The 26117-nt window shown below is 46.7% G+C and overlaps 1 long non-coding RNA gene across 1 annotated transcript; it reads left to right on the forward strand.

The window, feature by feature from the left end:
- The first annotated feature begins 1972 nt into the window (after window positions 1–1972).
- LOC144827352 (uncharacterized) lies at window positions 1973–24737 on the forward strand. The gene is made up of 3 exons (XR_013610148.1): window positions 1973–2204; window positions 2350–2475; window positions 22863–24737. It is a non-coding gene; the product is annotated as an uncharacterized LOC144827352 (long non-coding RNA).
- Window positions 24738–26117: the final 1380 nt, after the last annotated feature.

The following is a 26117-nucleotide window of genomic DNA, read 5'->3' on the forward strand; positions in this document are numbered from 1 at the left end:
AAACTGCAACACAACTCATACAGTATATGTTTTGGGCTGTACCTGCGGCAAAATCTATGTGGGAAGTAGTGTTCGAAGCCTGAAAACTAGGATTCAGGAGCATGTTCGAGCCATTAAAAATAAAGATGCAAAATATCCTGTAGCTGTCCATATACAGGAACAACATCCACTGCAAAGTGATATATGGTTCCATGCCCTGGAACATATAAAAAGCCCATTACGGGGAGGAAACGGGGAAATACAATTAGGAAAAGCTGAAGCAGGATGGATTTGTCGACTGCGGGCGACAACGTTAGGACTTAACATCAATAATGAATTGCATCACTTCTTATGATGCTTTCAATAATTTCCAATAAACAGTAATAAAATCATGTGATGGCCCGAATGGTATTTGCAATCGCCAAAGATACACCCCACTATATACCTGCCGATTCTGTATTTACAACTAGCAGGTTGGTGTATTATCATAAAAAGATGACCAGAATATATAGAATTACTTCCATCCAAACATAAATCTCATAGAGCAACAGATGGACTAGACTTCCAATCGGCTGATTGGACATGCTCCTTAGATTCACTTATAAACTAAAGTGTATAAATCAGGGAACTGATGACAAATAATAATATGACATCGAAGTTTTTCCTAACTAGTAGATTAGATATGCTCCGCGAATTCATTTAAAAATTAAATGCATGAATCAAGGAACTGGAGATAAACAATAATGTGACATTTAAGCCTCTTTAATCATTCCCAGAATCTTAAAAATCGTATCTGATTGACAAATACAACCTTAATGTCGTTTTTATATTCTATAGTGACTACATTCAATACAAGATCCATGAAATATTTAATAAAATCCAAATCAATGCTGATTAATATTATCTGGACGGTGTTTGCAGATCTCGAAAGCTATATGCATAATGAGGACAGCTTGACTACTCGAAGATGGCGGCCGCTATAGACTCGATAATCGAGATAAAAGTTGATAGACTATTCGTTGTGTTTTCCCTACTTAGGTAACCATATAAGTAATTGTATGAACTAGGGGGTTGGGAAATTAACATATTCATTTTTATACAATAACACTAGTGATAATTATAAAAATGATCGCACGCCATACATCACGTCAGAATCCAAATAACATTTAAAATCTATAGTTGATTGTAAATAGTCAGGCTATGCGGCCCTTAACATGAAGGACCATAATTCGCATTAGTATATTGGCATCTGCTCGATCCGTCGTCACTATTCGACAATAATATAGCGCTTCTTTACTGCTCTAAGATGGCGTCACTCTGATGCTGCAAAAAACATCGGCACACGGAAATGGCGATCCAAATTCGTCAACGGCGATTAATAAATGTAATAATCTAAACTAACCAAATAAATCGAGAAGTCAGACGTTGCCGAATAAAACAAATTACAAACCACATGGATTGATTAAAGGTGTGGATATCCACATAGAAAAATGTCATTTAATTTTCTGCATAAAACGCTGTACTAATGGGCATTTAAAGATGGCGTGCGTGCATGAACCAAAAGCACGTTGACGCGCAAATTAGACTCACCTGTTCCCAATTACTGAATTTAAGCGGGCTATTTAAACTCTGAGAATAGTGCATACCCTTGCAAACCATTGTGGATACCACACCACGAAGCCAGCTGTCAACCCGAATACAAGTAAGTGTAAGGGATTACTCTGCCCTGAATCCCTTCCCTTCATTATGCTAAAAACCTTTTTCCCTTAAACTGTTTCAACAAGATCGTAACTCTACTGCTAATACTGTCAGTAGTAAGATTAATGTATAAGATTTATATATCTTTGCTCCATTTCCTAAAAATGCGGAGCGTGCATGAGATTGCATGGGACTAGCTTTGTTTTACTTCTTCCCATGCACTTAACAAATGTATGACTTGCCCCAGTGCCATAGTAGGGAGATAACAGAATGCCTGAGTTTTTTGCTAAACTGGATAAGCTCACATCCGGTTATAAAACTCGCCATTACAAAATGTTGAAAGAATATAATACTTTTTGGTCCAAACAAGCATTAACTTATTGCTATAAAAAATACGATGAATAAAACACAAACCCATTTACTTTTGCAGTATGTTGGACCTATAAAAAGCCAGCGCATTACAGTTCATCCTTCATCGAAAGATTAAGAGATACTAATCAGGAGAAACTTTATTCCAAACTTACAAGGTAGGCTAAAAGTTGCGTATTATAAAATAGTCTTGGATGTGCCTAATAGACAATAAAAGTGACATCATTTTCGCTTTTGCTATTTGAGATCAAGTAGAAGGGAGACATTTATATAAACTGAATTAAGTTCACTTTTATTTTATAGCACGGTAGCGACACAGGATTGCATTAAATGCACCAAGGGAGCGACTTATGCAAATAGTCACCATAGGAAGAATTAGCAAAATCCTTTTTCCAAATATATTGAGAAATCCGGACAGCTATCTATTCGGTAAGAAATATTATGTATATATGTTTCCCTTTCCACAAATGGTCCGGATATGGATGATTACATTGAAAATTGAAAATTGCAATAGTATTCAACTATAAAGAGAATATGGGATCTATAGAAATAACAGTAGGGCCCAGATCCGTTGTCCTATAAGGGTGTTATTCTTGAAGAAATATTTAAAAAAAACTTTACTTTACAAAACTGTTCAAAAATCACCAAACCAGTGTAAGCTTGTTTTAGAGAAAGAATGTTAACCCACCAAACTTTGAAAGTACTCTATAGCTAGTCTTGTCCTGTCAAAAAGTATACAGGGTCTGATATTTGATGTGTATACATAGAGACAATGTATAGAAAGAAAATGCTTCAGTGGAATTTTTAATGGTATAAAATAACTGTCAATTATGTATAAAGTTTGTAAATAGTGTATATGTATTGTTTTTTAAAAATAATTCATGATATGTGTGGATTATAAAATATGTTTAATGTGTGATTAATGTATATATATGTCATTTGTAGCCCTGAAGAAGTCCTTTTGACGAAACGCGTAGGCACCGGCTACAGTTTGTTTTTATGAAGAAAGAATCCCTTTTTGAATTAAATAAAGAATTTATTACTCTTCCACTGAAGACTCATCATTTACCAGGACTCAATATATGGAATACTGAGATACAACATTGTTTATCATAAACTGTTATAATTGTATTGTATAACAATAGATTACTTTCATTTTGTTAAAGAGTGCTGGACATTTTCTGAATTATGATTGTTTGAGACTTGTTAGTCTTAGGGAGATCGAGGGGTTTTGGATCTCCAGTCCCTAGCACCTTGAATTTTGTAGATATAAACTTGACACTAGTGGATAAGTGCAATTGCCTATAGCCCCAAACCCCTGTGCTCAGTGTGTATAAGATGTTTTTGAACAACAAGGAAAGAATATATGACATTAGTTCGCATGCAATACATTGCATGCCATTACAACGCGGTCGTTACAAGACTGCGTTGTAACATCGCATACGATTACATTGCAAGTCATTACAACGACTTGCTGTCGGGGGCGCACTGGACTTAGGAATAGTATAATTTACTATTCCTACTCCAGTTTGTGCAACAGCAGGGAAGGTGTTGGATTGTAAATCCAACACCTTCTGCCCCCTACAGCAAGTCGTTGTAACAACTTGTGATGTAATCGTGTGCGATGTAACAACTTGGTCGTTGTAACATCCGCGTTGTAATGGCATGCAATGTACCGCATGCGAACTAAACGATGTCTCCCACAAGGAAATTGACCTGGCCGAGAGATGCCTTTCCTTATCATCCGCACCCCGCAAAAACACATGAAGGACATTAACAGTTGTCTGCCCCCCAAGTTTTGGGTCAGAAGTATTTGCATTTCCCAACTACCATGAGTCATCTAAGGAGGTGGATACACATAGCATTCCTGTGGAATTAGGGAAGGGGGAAAGTGGGACTCTGACTACCGCCACCCTTGTGCCATCACCCAAGAGTTCTGTGACATCTGTTCCATCTAAAGGCACATGGGGAAAACTCAAGAGGGAGACAGAGAACTCTAAAGCCAAGGGGCAATGTGGGGGAGGTTTATTGTGTTTCTTTCAGGAAGAACTACATGCTTTGTATGACAAGCTTCTGCTAGGAGTAAAAGAGTGCTTAGGACCCTTATTCCTGGAACTGAGTAAAATTGAATACGCGATTACTTCGCTGCGGGATGCACTTCCTCCAAAAGATCCATTCCCCAAAGTAGGGCGCCGCCACTTGGGTGGCAAAGAAAAGAGTGCTCCAGGAGAGAAAGAGTGCAACCAGTTGGCCCCAGAGTGCACTCACAGTAGGAGATTAGTACAAATAGGTAACTTGCGCGACGCTTGCGTGCAGGCAGGCGCTTTCAGGCTCTTTCCTACTAAACACGATTGCGCTTTTAAACAACCCTCTTTTTGTATCTGTGTTATTCTATTATTTTGGCACTGTCTCCCTTGTTTTTAACGAAATCGCCCTCAAACTTGCACTATAATCGGCTTCGCACCGCCTTTGGCGGGTCCCCGACCTCACGCCCCTTGTATAGCGGCCATCTTGGGGGTAGAAGTGGACGCCTGGCGGCGCCATTTTTGTTGGCTGGCTAGCTGTCATCAGGACAGGCTAGACCTGCATTTAAGGCGGGCAGTATAGGCGGACTCCCGTGACCAGGTAACTTGCGCGACGCTTGCGTGCAGGCAGGCACTTTCAGGCTCTTTCCTACTAAACGTGATTGCGCTTTTAAACAACCCTCTTTTTGTATCTGTGTTATTTTATTATTTTGGCATTGTCTCCCTTGTTTTTAACGAAATCACCCTCAAACTTGTACTATAATCGGCTTCGCACCGCCTTTGGCGGGTCCCCGACCTCACGCCCCTTGTATAGCGGCCATCTTGGGGGTAGAAGTGGACAGCTGGCGGCGCCATTTTTGTTGGCAGGCTAGCTGTCATCAGGACAGGCTAGACCTGCATTTAAGGCGGCCCTTGGCGCGCGGCGTTGGTGCCGTAGTGACGCCGGAGTCACGCCAGAGTCCAGCCCGTCTCTGCCCGTCCGCGCTAAGGACGGGATAATGGATGGGATCCATGGGGAGACAAGCAGTCCAGAGGTAGATATACAAGCAACCTTTAAATATTCCATCCAGGATATGCGTGCTTATAAACCATCTCGGCTACCATGTCATTTCTCTTGCTCTCCTGAGGCACTACGAGTCTCTCCTTGCTGTGGCTGCTTTGTCAGCCGGGGCAAGCTGCTGATTGGTGACCCCCTTAGATCTCCCCTCTCAGCTCGCCTACTTGGTACCACCAGTCCCACGAAGGAAACTGGTTTTCTCATCAATGCAAGATCTTTGGTGAGAAATAATATCGCTTTTAATGATTTTGTTATGGTAAGAAGGCCCACTTGGGTGTTTATAACTGAAACTTGGGCCTCAGACCACTCAGGCCCTGATCTGGTGGCCGCTGTTCCGGAGGGATATGCGCTGGCCAGGCTGGATAGAGTTGGGCGCAGAGGAGGTGGACTAGGAATTCTTTATAAGATTTCCCACACCTGTCGTACTTCGGAACTGTCTAGTCCCTCTGATCTCTTCCAGGCCCTTCACTTCTCAATTGGGCCCCCCAGGGCCGCCCCTTTTGTGGGCGTATTGATCTATAGGCCTCCGGGTCCTAGAACTGACTTTAGTCAGTGCCTGCACAACATCTTGGAACCCTATTTTGGCTGTGCCCAATTGACGGTCCTGGGCGACCTAAATTTCCATTTGGACGATGTCGCTTCTAGAAATTCTCTTATTCTCGTGGACTCCTTATCTGCCTATGGTCTCCAGCAGTTGGTTAAATTCCCCACCCACCAGGACTTGTCACACCCTGGATGGGGTTTTTTCGAACGATCCTGGGCTAATGATAGGTCTTCCTATTCCACTGAGCTGGTCCGACCATTTGGCCGTCCCATTGGAACGTCAGGCTTCTTCTTGCAATCTTAAGTGGACATGCCCTAGTAAACTGGAACCTAAAAGAGACTTTAGGAAGGTTACCAATGCTTCTCTTGCTCCTCTGATTCAGACATCTGCCAATAGCTCAGTCAAAGATGTCAACATAGCTGCTGCTGAATTAACGAATACTGTTATGACAGCTGTAAATGTGTTAGCCCCGGTAACCTTGCGTTACTCTGCCCGGCAGAGACCGTCAGCCCCGTGGTTCTCGGAGCCTTTAAGACTCCTGAGGCAGGGGTGCAGGAGGCAGGAAAGGCTATGGCGGGTGAGTTGGAATCCCCTAGAGAAGGAGAAACATAAATCTCTTCTTAAGGAGTATAAGGCGGAGGTCATTAAGGTGAAAAGAATATTTTGCCCATCTTACGACCACTCTCACTTCCCCGAGAGACCTTTTCAAGATAGTGGATTCCCTCCGTACATTACAGATGCCTGACCCTATAGTATGTTCACAAGACCTCTGTGATAAAATCGCAGGATATTTTCATACGAAAATAGCAGACATCTATTCGGCCCTTGATTCACAAAAGGCCTTAATACCTCCTTCCTCTCCTGGTTCTGCTCTCTTCCCCGTCGAAGTCGATGCCCCTGCCACCACTGTGAGCCTATCCGTGTTTCCACCGCTCTCTCTGCAGGAACTTGACTTGCTTCTAAGCAAGATGAGGTCAGGGTCTCCTTTAGATCCCTGTCCTCTTAAAGTTCTTAAGGATTGCAGGGATACCCTGCTGCCCCCGCTCTTGGACATCATGAACAGAGCAATGAGGGATGGTATTTTTCCCGACCAATGGAAGAGTGCTGTAGTCAAGCCCCTTCTTAGGAAGCCCACACTAGACCCTGAGGTGCTCAAGAACTTCCGCCCAATTTCCTTGCTTCCAGCCCCTGCCAAGATGCTGGAGACCCATCTAAACAAGCATCTGGCGGCGTTCTTGGATACCTCGGGTCAGTTAGATCAGTCTCAGCACGGCTTCAGGAGGGCACACAGCACGGAGACGGCCCTGACGATAGTGCTTGATAACATTCGCACTGAGGTCGATCAGGGCCATACTTCCCTGCTGATCCTACTAGATATGACAGCCGCCTTCGATACCCTGTCTCCCTCTGTTTTAACATCTCGTTTGAGGGAGATAGGGGTAGAGGGGGTGGCTTTGAGCTTGCTGGCTTCTTTCCTGAATCAGAGGGAGCAGAGGGTTAAGCTGGGAGACTTTTTATCTCCTCCCACACCTGTGCAATGTGGGGTCCCTCAAGGGTCGGCATTAAGTCCGACCCTGTTCAACATCTATGTGGCCCCCCTTGCCAGGTTGGTGAGGTCGTATGGGATGGAGGTAGTCTCCTATGCTGATGACACACAGATCCTGGTGTCCCTCTCTCGCTCAGTGCACGCTCCCATTCATAACTTTAGAAGTTGTATGGAGGCGGTTGCGGAGTGGTTGATTAACAACTCACTCAAACTGAATGGGGAGAAGACCGAAGTTTTGGTCTTTGGTGGAAACACAAATATTTGGACGGCCGAATGGTGGCCTCCTTCGTTGGGAGTCTGCCCTACCCCTACAGATTCTGCTAAGAACCTGGGAGTAATTATTGACCTCGATCTCTCAATGGCTCAGCAGGTCAACAGAACAGTCGCTACCTGTTGGGGCATTATTAAAATTCTTCGCAAAATTAAGCACTACTTGTCCCAGCAGGCTCGCAAGCAGGTCGTCGTTGCACTGGTGGCTTCGCGACTTGATTATTGTAATGCTCTTTATGCTGGTGCCAACAAAGGCCTTTTGCAGCGCCTACAGACAGTCCAGAATGCGGCGGCCAAATTCGTACTGGATGCTCCTAGACTATCTTCCGCCGCGGCTGCCAGGAAAACCTTACACTGGCTCCCGATTGAGTCTAGGATTGCCTTCAAGACTCTCTGTATGACATATGGGGCGCTTACTGGTAATGGGGCCGAGGGCGTGAGGAAACTGTTGCATCCATATGTCCCGGAGAGAGCTCTCCGTTCTTCAATCAAGAGTTTGTTGGTGGTTCCTCGCGTTCGTAGAACCAAATGGGGTGGGAGGGCGTTTTCAACAGTAGCCCCCAAACTGTGGAATAGCCTCCGGTTCGAAATTAAATCCCAACCGTCAGTCCTGAACTTTCGGAAAGCCCTTAAAACGTGGCTATTCTCCAAGGCGTATCCGTGGTGCTTGTTAACTGGTTTTTTGATTATTTTTTAGGCGCCTTGATGCCTCCGGGCTTAGTTGCGCATTATAAGATTCTTTTCATTTCATTTCACAGTGAGATTGGTGCCCGAGGGCCAGGTCAAGGGTTGGAAAGACAAACGGTTGGTGGTAACGTAGGAGGGGGTAGGAGTAGAGGGACTCGCGAAGATAGACTGGCAACGTTGGATCACTTGAGTAAGGCTAAGGAGGTTGGTACATTAAGGTTGCCCCCTGAGGTATGTTGTCATACTAACCAACCTTCCAAGTTTAGTAGTAGGTGCAAGAGAGATATTTGACCAGCTTAAGAATAAAACATTGCATTGGTTATGCTCCCATGTTGATGCATGACTCATTTTGATGGTCTGGAGAGTTGCTTGGGTAGGGCCCTTGCACAGGTCCTATGGGGGCGGCTGTATTGTTGTGATTTTTAGAGACCAATTGATTGTCCACCAGGTACTTACCTTGGGTGCATGCCTAAACCAGAGAGGATCTAATATTGTAATGTAACTTCTGGGTTTCTTTTACCAGAATTTGAGCGAGAGGAAGGGATCAGGTTGGCAGTCCCAAACACCTGAACGGCTTAGTAGATCATGGCGGGCAGTTGCTGCCATAAGTAGTAACCTTATCCCACCTGTTAGACCTGACATCATTGGCATGAGTCTCTCCTCCATTTTTTCTGTTTGCCTCATCTGTTTACGATGTTTTTGCTGGTATATGCTTTGGGCACTGTGCCACTGCTGATCAGTGCCACAGTGCAAGTGCTCCCTATGTGAAATTGCTGTATTGATTGACTTCCATGTTTGGCTTATTTGGTTTACTGTCAGTCCCTAGTAGAGTGCACCAGGAGTGCCAGGGCTTGTAAATACAAATGCTGCTAGTGGGCTTGCAGCACATGTTGTGCCACCCACAAGAGCGGCCTAGTAAAAGTATGTCTGAAGGTCTACCATTGCTAGACCTACGTGCAGTCTGGTACTGTCACGCAGACTGCGCAAGTACACCTACTTGCCAGTCCCTAAACCTTCCCTTAACTTCATGTTAGTCACCCCTATGGTAGGCCCAAGGGCAGGGTGCATTGTAAGCATAAGGTAGGACAAGCCTGACAAGGTTGGCATGTCCTAATAGTGAATTACAGCAATATTAGTTTTTCACTATTGTAAGGTAACCTGCTCTCCATAAGTTAGAATGGGCTGCCAGGATTATTAATGCTATAATCCTAGCGGGCTCGGGGAGCATGGTGCAATGTCGAGTTTGGTATCCCTGAACTCAGGGTTTAATAACGCATCCGTTTGGGTGGATGGTTTTTGGACTCTGTGTTTGAAAATAGCACTTTTAGAAAGTAGCTATTTTCTTGTCTAACTGTCTACCGGTCTCTGCTGGTTCTGGTGTGTGTGTGACAGGAGCTGGGTGGCTCCAGAGGTCTGAATGAGTCAGTGTGGGGTGAGTGGGGCATTTGCATTGAGAGTAGGGGAAGAGTAGCTCCTGATAGCCTGCCCTGCCTGATACAATGCTGGCTCCGCCCCCTGCCAGGCGACTGATGACTCTGTGCCTGCCAGGGACTTTCCTGGCCCCACCTCCTGCCGGGCAACTGATGGCCCTGCCCCTGCCAGTAACAATGCTGGCTCCGCTCCTGCTGGGCGGCTGAGGACTCTGCCCTGCACAGTGAATAGGCCAGGTGCCTAGGCCTGGCAACACCCACAACAAACCCAGGATGGGGGAAATTCCCCTGCATGGACAAAGGGATCAAAGCCAAAAAGGGGTATAAGAGAAGGACCCCTGAACCAAGAATTTAGATCACTTCTGACAAGGAAACCTGAACCAAGGACAAGAAGCCTGCTGATCCAAGGACTGTCTACCCCTTCTGCCAGAGTGCTGTTTGTTGGGGGAATCCTGCAGTTGCTTCTTTATTTTTGCCAAGGAACCAGGAGAGAGGAACTGAGTGTGTACTCTCAAACTTGCTAAGAAAATCTCCAAGGGCTGGAAGAAGTGCCAGCCTCCTGTTGAAGTCACAGGGCCAAAGGACTTCATTTATTTGCTGAAAGTGCTTGTTGCTGGAACCTGAAAATCCAGCACCTCTGAAGAATCCAGCAATCTCGACGCCGACGGACGCCGCCGAATCCAGCTCGACATCGTGAGTAGCGGCTCCAGTGTCCCGCACCTTCGACGCCGGCCGCCGGGCCCGATCGACGCCAGTAGCGACGCCAGTGAGTAGCGAGTTCGGCTCCAGCTCCAAGTGACCCTGTGTCGACGCCGCCGCTGATCGCATCGACGCCGAGCCCTCTCGACGCCGTGAGCGCTGCTCACTCTTGCAACATCGACATCGACGACGCCGTATCCTGCTTCATCCCGTGAGCGCTGCTCCTGCCTGACTTCGGTCGACGCCGCTGCAGATCGCCCCGACTCCGAGGCCCGATCGACGCCGAAGACGCGACGCCGGACATCTCGACGCCGCTGATCATCGAGTGCTTCACTTTTCCAAGGTACTGTGTTGTGGGGGTCTGGGCGACTCCGGGCTCGACGTAGCGCTTCTCGCGGTCGACGCCGAACCTTTGGATTAACTTTTCCTCGACGTCGTGTGACTCCCATGTGGGTTACATTGTTGCCAAGAACTGTGTTTTAAAGAAGAAGAGTTGCTTTTGTTACTAAAGACTTTGTGCTAAGAAGAAACCGTGCTTGAACTATTATTTTTCCTTCCAAGAGTATTTATTAAGACTGTGGTATATTTTTGTCGTTATTTGGTCTTGTGCTAAGCCTTATATAAAAATCCTTATTTTTATAATACTACTGTGTCGTGTCCATTTGTAGTGTATTCACTTTATTACTGTATGTGGTCATAAATGCTTAACGCACTGCCTCTGAGATAAGCCTGTCTGCTTAGCCAAGCTACCAAGGGGGTGAGCAGGGGTTATCTAAGTGTGTGATCCCCTTGCCCTGACTAGAAAAGGTGTGTCCCTATTTGTCAGAAGTGTATACCTCTGCCAACTAGAGACAGCCGCTTCTAACATTGGTGGGTCAGCGGTGAGGATTTGAACTTTGCATTTATGACCCATGTGCAGTGATTAGTGTGCGCTACATAGTGAAAGCAGACCATAGCGCAGCCACAATCTGTTTTGGTTGGATATCCTATTTTTGTTCTCCAATTTCCTGGAACTTGATTTTTGAAACTGCCAGTTTTGACCAAGAGTGATGCCGGAGTCACTGCCCCTGTTGTTGTTGTGGAGGAGTTTGATAGGAGTAAGATAAAGGATTACAAGTTACAGCAGCTGAAATCCTTTTGCAAGCAATTTAAAGTTCCTACAACAGGCCTCAAAGTTAAGGAAGAATATTTCAAAGCATTGGAGGCCTGGTTAGAGGCTAGAGATCCCTCTGATCCGGTGGTGGTACCGACAGGGGAAGGGGAGGAGGAGGTGCCAGTGAATGGGCCCACATCCCCTCCTGGCAGCAGTGTTTCCTCCAAAGGTCTTTCTCCTGAAGAAAGAGAAGAAAGGGCGAAGGAGCGAGCATACAACATGGAAATGGCCAAACTTAAGATAGATGGGCAGTTGGAGATAGAGAATGCAAGAGGCAGGAGAGAAGCTGATATGGAGATCAAAAGGTTGGAGTTTGAAAGAGAAAAGTTAGCTTTTGAGCGTGAGAGAATGGTGAGGGACATGGAGCTCAAAGCTAAGGAGTTAGAATTGAATCCCTCTGGTGGCAGCATCCCATCTGTGCCTGCAGAAAGTAGGTTTTATTTTCCCAAAGATGTGATCAAAGATTTTCAGAAGAATGAGGATATTGGTCAATGGTTTAAAGCATATGAGTTAGCATTGTTGGCCCACCGGGTCCCTGAGAAGGATTGGGGAGCGGGGTTGTGGGGTCGCATTGTGAATGAGGGAAGAGATACCCTGTTAGACATGCCTGTTGAGGATAGGATGTCTTATACTCATATGAAAGATGCTTTAATGTTAAGGTATGGCCTAACCCCAGAAAAGTACAGACAGGCCTTTAGAGAATGTAAGAAGTTGCCTGGTACGACGTGGGTTGAATATGTGTCATTTTTTTGCAGAGCCATGAATGGTTGGGTAAAGGGCAGCAAAGTGGAAAGTTATGATGCTCTTTATGATTTGTTTGCTTGGGAGCACTTGTCTAATAACTGTTTTCCAGAGCTGCGCCAGCACCTTATTGATAGCAAGATATCTAACCCTAGAAAACTTGTTGAGGAGGCGGACCGCTGGGTCAGTACCAGGGTCCACAAGGGTCCAGTGGGAGACTCAGCCAAAGGTGGGCAGGGTCCCCAGCAGAAGAGTGGGGGGGGCAAGGGTAAACAGAGGGAGTTCCAGAAAGGGCCCCAAAGTAATCCCCAAGGGAACCAAGGGAAGGGTTCCCAGCCTCCCCCCGTGAAGAAATCAGAGGCCCCGCCAGGTAAACCTGGTCATAGGGGCCCAATGACCTGCTTCGCTTGTAAGCAGGTGGGACACCGTTTTTATGATCCTCAGTGTCCCTTGAAGAACTCTAGTGCACCACCCAGTGCACCACCCCGTCAGCTGGCGAGTGTAGCCCTGGGAGGGGAGGAGATGGTTGCCCATGGTGGGGAGGGTCCCGCAGAGATGTCCCTGGTCTCTTTAGGAGACATGGAAATGGTCCCTCCACCCCCTCTGCCTAGTAACACTAAGAAATATAGGCAGTGGGTGACCATTAATGGCCATAGAGTGGAAGCTCTCAGAGACACCGGAGCGAGTGTGACAGCTGTCAAGTGTCACTTGGTGTCCAGAGAGCAGGTTGTTCCCCACGCATTCTACCCTGTGATAGCTGCTGACAATTCCTAGAGAGAGTGCGAGGTAGCTCAAGTTTCCTTTGAATGGGGGGGAGTTTCAGGTACTCTTCAGGTTGCTGTAAGGCCCGCCATGCCTGTTGATTGTCTCCTGGGCAATGATTTGGAAGACTCCATTTGGGCTAAGGTGGAGAGGGAGACACATTTGAAAATGTTGGGTGTGCCAGAGTGGGTGTGTGCAACCACTCGATCCATGACAGCAAGTAAGGGTGTTGATGGGGTTCTGGAGCCTGAAAGTATGGCCCAGGACCCAGCTGTGAAGAGAAGAGGCAGGGGGCGCGGGAAACCGTCCCCCGTAGTTCCCGTGGTCCAGGAGGAGGCAGACCTTGAGGGGTATGCCCTGGAACCCACAGGTGAACAAGTTGCTGAACTGGGAGACCTGCCCGAGCTGACCCACTGGCAGCAGGATGGTGGTCCCTCCAGGGAAGAATTTTGTGCAGAACAGAAAGTGTGCCCTTCTCTTGTGGGTATGAGGCAGCAGGCCTCAGCCCAGACAACAGGTGATCAGTCAGGGTCACATTTGGTCTACTGAGAGAACGATCTCCTGTATAGCGAGCCTAAGGCTGCTGAGCCTGGGTCAGCCCGTGTGCTGGTGGTACCCCAGCGCTTCAGAGCCTTCCTACTGGGTTTGGCTCATGACGTTCCGTTAGCTGGACATCTGGGGCAGGACAAGACCTATGACAGGCTTGTCACCCATTTTTATTGGCCTCAGATGAGAAGGGATACAGATATCCATTGCAAGACCTGTCAAACTTGCCAGGCAAGTGGGAAAAGCGGGCGGAAGCAGAAGGCTCCCCTCCAACCTTTTCCCGTGGTCAGTACCCCCTTTGACCGGGTGGGGATTGACATTGTTGGGCCCCTGGACCCCAAGACAGCCATGGGTAACAGGTTCATCCTGGTCTTGGTGGACCATGCCACATGGTACCCGGAAGCCATCCCTCTCAGAACAGTGACTGCCCCCGTGGTGGGACGGGCACTGATGGGTGTTTTTTCCCGAATGGGGTTCCCCAGAGAGGTGGTGTCAGACCGGGGCACCAACTTCATTTCCAACTATATGAAGTCTCTGTGGAAGGAGTGTGGGGTAACCTACAAGTTCACCACTCCTTACCACCCTCAAGGTAATGGGTTGGTTGAGAGATTCAACCGTACCCTTAGAGGCATGATTATGGGTCTTGAAGAACCAATGAGGCGTAAATGGGACGTCCTCATGCCATGCCTGTTATTTGCTTACCGTGAGGTGCCACAGAAGTCTCTAGGGTTCAGCCCCTTTGAGCTTTTGTATGGACACCCGGTAAGAGGACCTTTGAGTCTGGTCAAAGAAGGCTGGGAGCAATCTCCCAGGAAACCTCCCCAGGATGTATACAGTTACATGCTGGCCTTTAGGAACCAGACTAGGCGCTTCAGAGATCTTGCTCAGGCAAATCTGGAGGCCAGCCAGGAAGAGATGAAGCGGTGGTACGACCGGAATGCCACTCTGGTAGAGCTTCAGCCTGGTCAGAAAGTTTGGGTCATGTCCCCTGTGGAACCTTGTGCGCTCAAGGACAGATGGACTGGACCATTTAAGGTTGTGGAGAAAAAGAGCGATGTCACCTACATGGTGGACTTGAAGTCTCCCAGGAACCCCTTGCGGGTCCTGCATGTCAACCGTTTGAAGCCCCACTTAGAAAGGTCCGAAGTGGGCATGCTCCTAGCTACAGATGCTGGAATGGAGGAGGAGAGTGAGCCTCTTCCTGACCTCCTGTATGCAAAAGAGCAAGATGGGTCAGTGGATGGTGTTGTCCTCTCTGACACACTGACCCCTGAACAGCAGCAGGATTGTCGCCAATTGTTGGGACAATTCCCTGATCTGTTTTCCTTGATTCCTGGTGTCACTCAGTGGTGTGTCCATGATGTGGACACTGGGGACAGCACTCCTGTGAAGCACAAGGCTTACAGAGTGACTGACAAGGTCAGAGCATACATCAAGGAGGAGGTCTCCAAAATGTTTGCCTTAGGGGTGGTTGAGTCCTCTAGTAGTCCTTGGGCCAGCCCAGTGGTCTTGGTCCCAAAGGCTGCAGCGCCTGGTGCTTCACCGGAACTTCGGTTCTGTGTGGATTACCGAGGACTCAATTCAGTCACCAAGACTGACGCGCACCCCATCCCCAGAGCTGATGAGCTCATAGATCGGTTGGGGGCTGCCCGGTACCTTAGCACGTTTGATCTAATGTCTGGGTACTGGCAGAACGCCTTGACTGATGGGGCAAAAGAGAGGTCAGCATTCTCCACACCAGATGGGCACTACCAGTTCCGGGTTATGCCCTTTGGGATGAAGAATGCCCCTGCCACCTTCCAGAGGTTGGTCAACCAGGTCTTGGCTGGACTGGAGGATTTCAGTGCCGCCTACCCGGACGACATCGCAGTGTTCAGCGCCAGCTGGGAGGAACACTTGCGCCACCTCCAGGAAGTGTTGTTGGCCCTGCACAGAGCAGGCCTCACAATCAAAGCCAGTAAGTGCCAGATTGGGCAGGGTTCAGTGGTGTACTTGGGGCACCAAGTAGGGAGCGGCAAAGTGGCCCCCCTGCAACCCAAGAATGATACCATCCTGGCATGGGCACCGCCCAAAACCCAGACTCAGGTGAGAGCCTTCTTGGGTCTCACGGGTTATTACAGGAGGTTCGTCAAGGATTATGGTAACATTGTGCACCCCTTGACTTCGCTGACTTCCAGGAAGCAGCCAAGACTTGTGATCTGGACTGACGCCTGTCAGACGGCCTTTGACACCCTGAAAACTGCAATGTGCACAGCACCCATACTCCAGGCACCCGACTTTTCTAAAGAATTTGTTGTCCAGACGGACGCTTCAGAGCATGGCGTGGGGGCTGTTCTAGCTCAGGTGAATGAAGAGGGCCGAGACTTACCTGTAGCCTTCATTAGTAGGAGGTTACTTCCCAGGGAACAGAGGTGGAGTGCGATAGAGAAGCATTTGCTGTGGTCTGGGCGCTGAAGAAGCTAAGACCCTACCTGTTTGGGACTCACTTCCGGGTTCAGACAGACCACAGGCCCCTCAGATGGTTGATGCCGATGAGGGGTGAGAATCCAAAGCTGTTGAGGTGGTCCATTTCCCTACAGGGGATGGACTTCACGGTGGAACACCGCCCTGGCACAGATCACGACAATGCTGATGGTCTGTCCAGATTTTTCCGCCTTAGTGATGAGGACTCCCTAGGGTAAGGGTAGCACTCCCCACATTTCAGCTGGAGGGGACACGTGTTAGACCTTACATCATTGGCATGAGTCTCTCCTCCATTTTTTCTGTTTGCCTCCTCTGTTTACGATGTTTTTGCTGGTATATGCTTTGGGCACTGTGCCACTGCTGCACAGTGCAAGTGCTCCCTATGTGAAATTGCTGTATTGATTGACTTCCATGTTTGGCTTATTTGGTTTACTGTCAGTCCCTAGTAGAGTGCACCAGGAGTGCCAGGGCTTGTAAATACAAATGCTGCTAGTGGGCTTGCAGCACATGTTGTGCCACCCACAAGAGCGGCCTAGTAAAAGTATGTCTGAAGGTCTACCATTGCTAGACCTACGTGCAGTCTGGTACTGTCACGCAGACTGCGCAAGTACACCTACTTGCCAGTCCCTAAACCTTCCCTTAACTTCATGTTAGTCACCCCTATGGTAGGCCCAAGGGCAGGGTGCATTGTAAGCATAAGGTAGGACAAGCCTGACAAGGTTGGCATGTCCTAATAGTGAATTACAGCCATATTTGTTTTTCACTATTGTAAGGTAACCTGCTCTCCATAAGTTAGAATGGGCTGCCAGGATTATTAATGCTATAATCCTAGCGGGCTCGGGAGCATGGTGCAATGTCGAGTTTGGTATCCCTGAACTCAGGGTTTAATAACGCATCCGTTTGGGTGGATGGTTTTTGGACTCTGTGTTTGAAAATAGCACTTTTAGAAAGTAGCTATTTTCTTGTCTAACTGTCTACCGGTCTCTGCTGGTTCTGGTGTGTGTGTGACAGGAGCTGGGTGGCTCCAGAGGTCTGAATGAGTCAGTGTGGGGTGAGTGGGGCATTTGCATTGAGAGTAGGGGAAGAGTAGCTCCTGATAGCCTGCCCTGCCTGATACAATGCTGGCTCCGCCCCCCTGCCAGGCGACTGATGACTCTGTGCCTGCCAGGGACTTTCCTGGCCCCACCTCCTGCCGGGCAACTGATGGCCCTGCCCCTGCCAGTAACAATGCTGGCTCCGCTCCTGCTGGGCGGCTGAGGACTCTGCCCTGCACAGTGAATAGGCCAGGTGCCTAGGCCTGGCAACACCCACAACAAACCCAGGATGGGGGGAAATTCTCCTGCATGGACAAAGGGATCAAAGCCAAAAAGGGATATAAGAGAAGGACCCCTGAACCAAGAATTTAGATCACTTCTGACAAGGAAACCTGAACCAAGGACAAGAAGCCTGCTGATCCAAGGACTGTCTACCCCTTCTGCCAGAGTGCTGTTTGTTGGGGGAATCCTGCAGTTGCTTCTTTATTTTTGCCAAGGAACCAGGAGAGAGGAACTGAGTGTGTACTCTCAAACTTGCTAAGAAAATCTCCAAGGGCTGGAAGAAGTGCCAGCCTCCTGTTGAAGTCACAGGGCCAAAGGACTTCATTTATTTGCTGAAAGTGCTTGTTGCTGGAACCTGAAAATCCAGCACCTCTGAAGAATCCAGCAATCTCGACGCTGACGGACGCCGCCGAATCCAGCTCGACATCGTGAGTAACGGCTCCAGTGTCCCGCACCTTCGACGCCGGCCGCCGGGCCCGATCGACGCCAGTAGCGACGCCAGTGAGTAGCGAGTTCGGCTCCAGCTCCAAGTGACCCTGTGTCGACGCCGCCGCTGATCACATCGACGCCGAGCCCTCTCGACGCCGTGAGCGCTGCTCACTCTTGCAACATCAACATCGACATCGACGACGCCGTATGCTGCTTCATCCCGTGAGCGCTGCTCCTGCCTGACTTCGGTCGACGCCGCTGCAGATCGCCCCGACTCCGAGGCCCGATCGACGCCGAAGACGCGACGCCGGACATCTCGACGCCGCTGATCATCGAGTGCTTCACTTTTCCAAGGTACTGTGTTGTGGGGGTCTGTGCGACTCCGGGCTCGACGTAGCGCCTCTCGCGGTCGACGCCGAACCTTTGGATTAACTTTGCCTCGACGTCGTGTGACTCCTGTGTGGGTTACATTGTTGCCAAGAACTGTGTTTTAAAGAAGAAGAGTTGCTTTTGTTACTAAAGACTTTGTGCTAAGAAGAAACCGTGCTTGAACTATTATTTTTCCTTCCAAGAGAATTTATTAAGACTGTGGTATATTTTTGTCGTTATTTGGTCTTGTGCTAAGCCTTATATAAAAATCCTTATTTTTATAATACTACTGTGTCGTGTCCATTTGTAGTGTATTCACTTTCTTACTGTATGTGGTCATAAATGCTTAACGCACTGCCTCTGAGATAAGCCCGTCTGCTTTGCCAAGCTACCAAAGGGGTGAGCAGGGGTTATCTAAGTGTGTGATCCCCTTGCCCTGACTAGAAAAGGTGTGTCCCTATTTGTCAGAAGTGTATACCTCTGCCAACTAGAGACAGCCGCTTCTAACACCACCATACCTGCATTCTCAGCTAGCAGGGGAAACATCCTTTACATCGCGGTGAGTACACCGTGATTGCAGTTGTAACGCAGCCATTACAACACAAGTTGTTACATCGACTTGCGCTGGATGGCGCTATAACCTAAGAAATAGTAAAATTACTATTCCAACACCTTCCCTGCTGTACGTAGAATGGTGTTGGAATAGTAAATCTTACTATTTCTAAGCCCAGCATCTTCCAGCGCAAGTCGTTGTACCGATTTGTGTTGTAAAAACTGCGAGTTAACATACCACGATCATTTTGATTGCGTTGTTACATCACATATTCGCTAGCAGAGATTGATTGACTGCCCCAAACCAGGATGACTCTAGGTTAAATGGGACAGAGGGTATATAAGCTGTTGAAGTGTCACATTTTTGATCTAGTTTAACATACTTCTTGCAGGGACAGGAAAGGCACCCAGCTACCATGAGGGATGCGAGTGAGCCTGGTGCAGCCAGATTAGATATACCCTGATCCATGTAGAAAGCTCAATGAGCAATGAGCGTATGGCCCCACCATGTAATGTTGCCCCTGGTGTGCCACAGACATCACTGTTAAGCTAGAATGTAGCGGGAATCAGGAGCAAGTTAGGTGACCCAGATTGGGGCAGTTTTGTGGATATTTATGACATTTACCCTTTCCAGGAAACATGGGAGGTTGAGTAGGTAAACAGGTGTGATTTTAGAAGTTATTATATCTCGGCGATCAAATCAAGTGCTGGGCATCCCTTTGGGGACATTTTGGTGTTGGTCTGGGACACGCTTTCTTACTCATTTACACCTGTCCACTTGGGTTGTCCAAGCTCTGTTATTTACAGGGCTAAAACTAGATCCTATCATGCTCATAAACATCTACAACAGGAGCACTAGCCATAGGCAGGAATCCCAAGTATTACATCTTTTGGATAATGTACTTCAAGAGCATGTAAAGAGCTATAAGATGATCATAGCGGGGATTTTCATTTCACATTTGAGCCTAGTAGCTTGTTTAGTTACTTGACCTGAGATTAGAACCTGGGTGGTGAATTCCAGACCTAGATCCCTCTAAAAGGCGATCTTTTCCAAGAGCAACACTCCAGGTAATGGATCTTGTTATTGCACAAGGAATTAGGGCATGTAATGGGCGCTCATCATCTGATATATGTTTGGCATCGACTTTTAGAAGAGGGACCAACCAGATCACATTTGATTATATCTTTCCAGATGTAAGAATGTCGAGTAAGCTGGAAGATATGTTTGTTGTAGAAAGAGGAGAAAGTGATCACAAGCCACTGACTCTAACGCAAAAAATGACAATGACCCTCTCTAGAGCCGCAGATGTGGACAAGGGCTATGAGAACCATGTGGCTACAAATAATAGAAGGAATGTGACATGGGAAATTGTAAGTGCTTCACCGGAGCGAGTCAAGACCCTGTATGAAATTGTGGTTGCCCATATGGAAAGAATGTGAACTGGGGAAACAACAACCAGATCCTGGCTGAGCATTCCATGGCTTTTGATAAGCTGAAGGGTGTTTTAACTAAAGAGATTGGGTTCCAAACGCATGAAGGTGATAGTTTATTGAACAGTGCATAAAGGCTAAAGTAGCCCTTTGGAAGCTGTAAAAAGGGGGGATGTTAAAGTTATAAAGGAACACTGAGCACTGTACAGGGAAACTGGGAGAGCAGCCAAACCAGAATGGGACGAAGACTTGTGGACGGACCTTTTGGATGCTATTTACTAACGACCCCAAAAAGTTTTGGTCTCTAGTTATCAGCAGAGAAAGGGATTTAGACAACCCGGTCGAAACTTCCATCCTTCCGAGTGAGTGGGTTGACCACTTTGGGAGATTGTATACCCGGGTACAGACAGGGGGAGTAAACAGGAGGGTGGGAGGCAAACAGAAGGCCAAAAATGACAAAGTACCCAGAAACCTTCTCCTTGGAAGAGACCGAGTGTGCAGTTGACTCCTTTAAGCCTGGGAAAGCCCCAGGGCTTGACAAAATCCTGCCTGATGTTTTTAAGTCCAATCCAAAGGTATGGGTGCCCTACATCAATGTGGTCTCCAATGCCATTGCATTGGAGGGGGTGTTTGCCCCCTCTTGGAAGGGGCAGAAATTGTGCCAATTTTTAGAAAGGGGGGCCCTAGTGCACCCACAGACTATCGGTCCATTAGCCTTCTAGACAACCTCCCAAAAATGTTTTGCAAACAGGCACTGAAGAGAGTATTAGATTGGTATGATGATAACAAAATCTTCTCCAATCTTCAGGCAGATTTTAAGCAGAAGGTTGATGCAGGGGACCAGGTCTTTCAGTTTCTCTTGACCAAGTGGAAGGTGGTAGATCTGGCCAAGGAAGACCTTTATGTGCCATTCATCGATATGTGTGCTGCTTTTGACCTGGTAACCAAGGAGTAGCTTTGGGAAGGCCTTCAGGAAATTGGTATCCCGCACAATCTTCCCCACCTGATAAGACTTTTGCACAAGGGAAATTTTGCGAAAGTAAGATGTGGGGTGAAAGGAGAGCTAGCTGATGCTTCCCTGTCAACCAAGATGTACGGCAGGGATGTGTACTTGCACCTACTCTTTTTCTCCTTTACATCAACAATTGTATTACCTATTTAATGGGCTGTGTGAATAATTCCCCTTCCTTGGAGGGGGGGGGGTAAAAATGCCAATTCTCCTCTCCACGGACAATGCATTTTTGCTGTCCAAATCTAGGTGGGTGCTACAGAATTTGGCTGTTAATTTCAACTAATTTTGCTGAGGTTTTAGCCTTGAAATCAACACCAACAAGCCCAAATACATGGTGTAGTCTAAGAGAGGTAGGTTGAGAGGAAGGGCTAGAGGAACCATCAAGGTTGGGGCAGAGGTACTGGAAAGGGTGCAGGAGTTCGACTATCTGTGCATCAGGATGGATGAGACTGGATCATGAAACCCGCAGATCTTAAAAAGCATTTTTATTGTGAAACATCAGGAAGGCGCCATACAAACATTTGGAAAACAATCAGCCTGGTCGCTGGCCGGCCCAGTGGTGGAAATCTCTAAGGCACAGGCCAGGGGGTTGCATTGTATGGTGCATATCAATGGGGTACTCTAATACTAGCACCCTCTGCACTGCATAAAACAATTTCATTGGGTGGCTGCTGGGTCTGGGGAAGGTCATGCCATTGGTTCCCCTCCGTTTAGACCTGCGATTGGATGAGTTAGAGATAGTGCTTCTGTTAAAACCCTTGTTGTATTGGATTCGAGTGTGGAGTACTGGAGAACTGTGTCTCCTAAATGTGAGCTTGAGGGATGTGATTGCAGCCAATGGGGAAGACAGAGTGGGCTGGTTAAGGGCGCTCCAAAAAACCTGGTCTGATGTGGGTCTAGGGAAATTCTGGAGCGAGCCACAGGACATTCTGGGAACAGAAGTTGTTGCAGTAAAGAATATGGTGCTGGAGAAAGCCAGCCGTCTTAGAGATCACATCACATCACTAGGGAGTCTGACAAGTTCACTTTTCTGCCACAAGTCTGTGTGTGAGGGCTAGGTGTTCCTAGACTTTATAAGCCCCCCCACAGGAGTGAGTCCTATACCTACAATTTAGATGTGGGTTTTTACCTGTATCAGCCTTTACAGTAAAATGGAGGGAGGTGAACCAGGAATCTGGTTGTTGTCTATGCTGCCAAACTCCCAACGAAAGTGCCAAACGTGTGTTGTTTTTTTGCCCCCTTTATGTGAAACCAAGGTCTAAATGGATTGCCCCCATGTGTAGATCCCTCTCTTTATTGTCGCGAGGAGAGGCATTAAGAATATGCAGATATGACACAACTCGATTGTGGTGGTGGCCGTTTCTAAACTCCTGTATGTAGCTTGGCTAATTAGAAGTAAAGTGTTAAAAGGCACACAAAGCCAGGTTGCAATTGCCCCTTGTGATTTTACACCCCCTTTATTGATTTTATGGACATTTAAAGTTATTTATTGTTGCTTTTATATGTGTATTACCTTTGTTTTAAGATGTTCTTAACTGATGTATACAGTTTTGATTAGAAACAAACGATACAAAGTATACCTTATGAACGAGCGATGCAGATCTAAGGCCTTGCACGGTAACAGCAGTTGCATACAAATACTATCACATACAGAGTAACTGGTCAGCAGTTACAATAATACAATGTATTGTAATAATACAACAACATTCAACAAAACGTTGGTTCGTTCACAATATTATGCTACATTGCTAGTTCTGATTAATAATTTCTCCCTTTTAATTTCAGGGTCAAAAGTTTTCGGACTGCGATCAAGGTACAAGGCGAGTCACACTTAATTTAGTGATTTGAACACGAGCATGTTACTGCTTTAAATATGCTGTTGAACGTATTCTGTTTCTTTTCTTTCTGGTATCCGAGCTTGATTGATGAACAGTGGGAGCAGAGAACATCCCAGGTGCAACAGAGCAGCGACTAAAGCGTGGATCCCTCTCATGTGAGCTAAAAACAGCTTGCAAATTCTGGAAAGTGAGCACTGCTTTGAATAGTAGCCATTTACAAAATGGCCACCTTTTCTCGCATGAATAGTGTATCTTGCGAGAGTTCCAGCAAGTTTGTTTCTTTTAAGTTTTCTAATCTTTGAACTATCCAACATGATGTTATCCCTGGATGGTTCCGCTGCATTGCACAGTCTTGAGGGCATACTTATCAAGGTTTTGTGTCACCCTTGTGCCATGCAAGGGGATGCAATGGAGACACAAATCCTAAATTAGATTTATCAAACCACGCAAGGCCACCTTGCATGGCCCTGCTTGGCTTGATACATCTAGAGTAACGCACGGCAGAGTAAATCCCTGCCTTGCATTACCCTGCAGCACAGAGGAATGCCATGAGGCAGGTTCCCACACACCCACCCATGCATTCGAACACATTTCCAGATTTACCAGCACTGGTAGACCTGGGATTGTGTCAGGATTGTACACCTCCCCCACCAGTGGAGCAACAAAGAGATATATTTTTATTTCTTCTCTTGTTTCCCCGTTCTAAGTGTGCTTCATTCTGCAGCACCCTTAGAAAGAAGAAAATGCCTCTGAGAATTGTTTTCGTGCAAGAAGGCACCCCTTCCTACAAAAAAATAAATCCTGCTTTCAATGCAGGCACCCTTTTAACATGATGCATTGACGCTAGGCAACCAAAAGTGTGGCAGAACTAGAAAAGAACAGGAATGCACCGTATAATGGTAAATACAGCACATTCCTGCCCTTTCAAACAGCGTAGCAAGGTGGCTTGCTGCACAGCATTATTTTTTGATAAATATGGCATTTGGTGTCTCCTGTTCTTTTGTGTTTGGGGTGCCCAGTGTCCTCTGCTCTAAGGGAGAGGGAAGGAGCAAGAGCTGCTCATGGATGTATGTAACAGAGTGGAAAGCCTGACAGTGGGTGCCCTGGGTGGGACAGGGGCACCCATGAAAACAAAATCAAAACAAAGGGAAAAACCTGGGGCGAGGTTGCAGTACACAGCAGAGGGGCCCACTAATAAAGTATTCAGCACACCCAGAGAAACACCCCATAATGCCCTGTGTGGGCTTTGCATTACATATTTCCTTGGATTGTAATGACCCCATGAAGAACAGGGACACAACCAACAATGTATATATGTGTTGTGGTGGGATGCAAGGAGTGCAACAGCCCCCTAGATGTGTTTATCAAATTTCACCATAAGGGCACATGAAAAGCAAGAACTTGGGAAAGTTTTTCTTTATTATCAAAACATTCCTGGATCTGGAGCCCTTGCTCTTCAGGTGGGAAGAGCAGTGACTCCTATTGTATGGTCCTGTGGCTATATGTTGTAGCCTAAAGAGTGTGAAAGAAAGACTGTAAGGCATGATACCTTTGTTTTCATTGTCAATGCTTTATTTGCAAGATTGTATTGACCATGGTTGTTGATGCAATGCTTATATTAATATTGGATGCATATGAAAAACTTTATTGATTTAAAAGATGATTTCTAACATGTGATGACCTCTTGACAAAGTCAATAGGCTTTGCCTTATACATTGATGTGGTAATCCCTTTCCAAAGCTAACAGTCCTGTCTTATTTTAAATGACACCCCCTTATATTCTGATAGTTAATCTAGTCTAGATGGAGGGTACTGTGATAATGGGGTCATGACCCACAATGGGTCAAATGTGATTTGAGAATGTCATCAAAGGTATCTTCATCGACCTGATATAAATATTTGTGTAACATGGCATAGTATTTTGGAGTATGTGTAATAAATTTCCTTTTCCAAGAAACAGCACTGACTGGACAATGATTTATTGAGTGTTGTTGTTGCGTGCCAGCGAATGCAGATTACTAGCCCACCCTGCCTCCCCTGAGGCTTTCAAATCAGTACCAAGTTAGGCAAGCCGGGATACTAAAAATGTGCTGAAAATTAAGGGCAGCAAGTGAGGACACGCTGATGGACCATTGCTGGTGCGAAATTAATAACCGAACAAATGCAAAAAACGTATGGAAAACATCTTTGGAAGACGCACTGACACAACTTAACATGCGAGAGGCATGGAATACAAACCTCCCCTTCATGGCCTTCAAAAAAATAGCCAACAGTATAGCAAAACAAAAATCCAGGATTGTCGACAGAGCTGCCCTCGCAAAGAAAAAACATTGCTGGACGGTGCTATCCACGTATGAGAGAAGTGCCCCACAACCATACCTAGTCAATTATATAACACCGTCCTCACAACGAATGCTGCTACGCATACACCTGGGCACCTACATCACAAAGGATCAGACCCCAGCATGGAAGCAAACATGTCCAACATTGCTATGCAGACTATGTGGCCGTTCTGAAGAACACTGATTCACATTCTCTGCATTTGTCCATCATTGGCTAGTCTGAGACGTTACTACCTATTACAAATATTCAGTTTCTATCAAATCAGAACATGCATGCCTGCCGTCATGTTAGCACTGAACAGTTTCCAGTTGCAAACGGCCTGTAGGCCTCCAAATTCTTACAGAAGGCGAGCCTCCTAATCCAGAAAACTGAAAAAATGGTGTGGACTTAGTCCGAAGGACTGACATGTTAGGAGAGGCTCAGGCCGCAGACGAGGTAACACTGTTTTTCAAAAAGAACTTGTTTTTTAAAGAGTGCAAATACATTTTAACCAAGGCTAGTTTGTATACTATTTTTACTCAATTTTGTAAAAGTTTTAATTAACCATATGCAATAAAATATTATTATTATTATTATTATTATTATTATTATTATTGCCTCCCCTGAGGAGGCCCTGGACTGCTCTGTTTTACTACCTTGAGAGAGTCAAGTTCTACAATGGGGGTTCTTGGTTCCCTGTAAGGAGACAATTGTGGACCTATTATTTGTGCAGGACTCAGATCCCACACAACTAAACATCCAACTTCCTATGGATGGCAAATAAAAGCTCAGAGCTGCTATTAGCCATGAATCTTTTCCATTTCTTTCATGACTACGGAGGAATTCGGATAGAGTGCTAATACTATAGGTGAAGTCTGTG

Source organism: Lissotriton helveticus, chromosome 4_1 (genome assembly GCF_964261635.1).
Source record: "Lissotriton helveticus chromosome 4_1, aLisHel1.1, whole genome shotgun sequence".
NCBI classification, from domain to species: domain Eukaryota; kingdom Metazoa; phylum Chordata; class Amphibia; order Caudata; family Salamandridae; genus Lissotriton; species Lissotriton helveticus.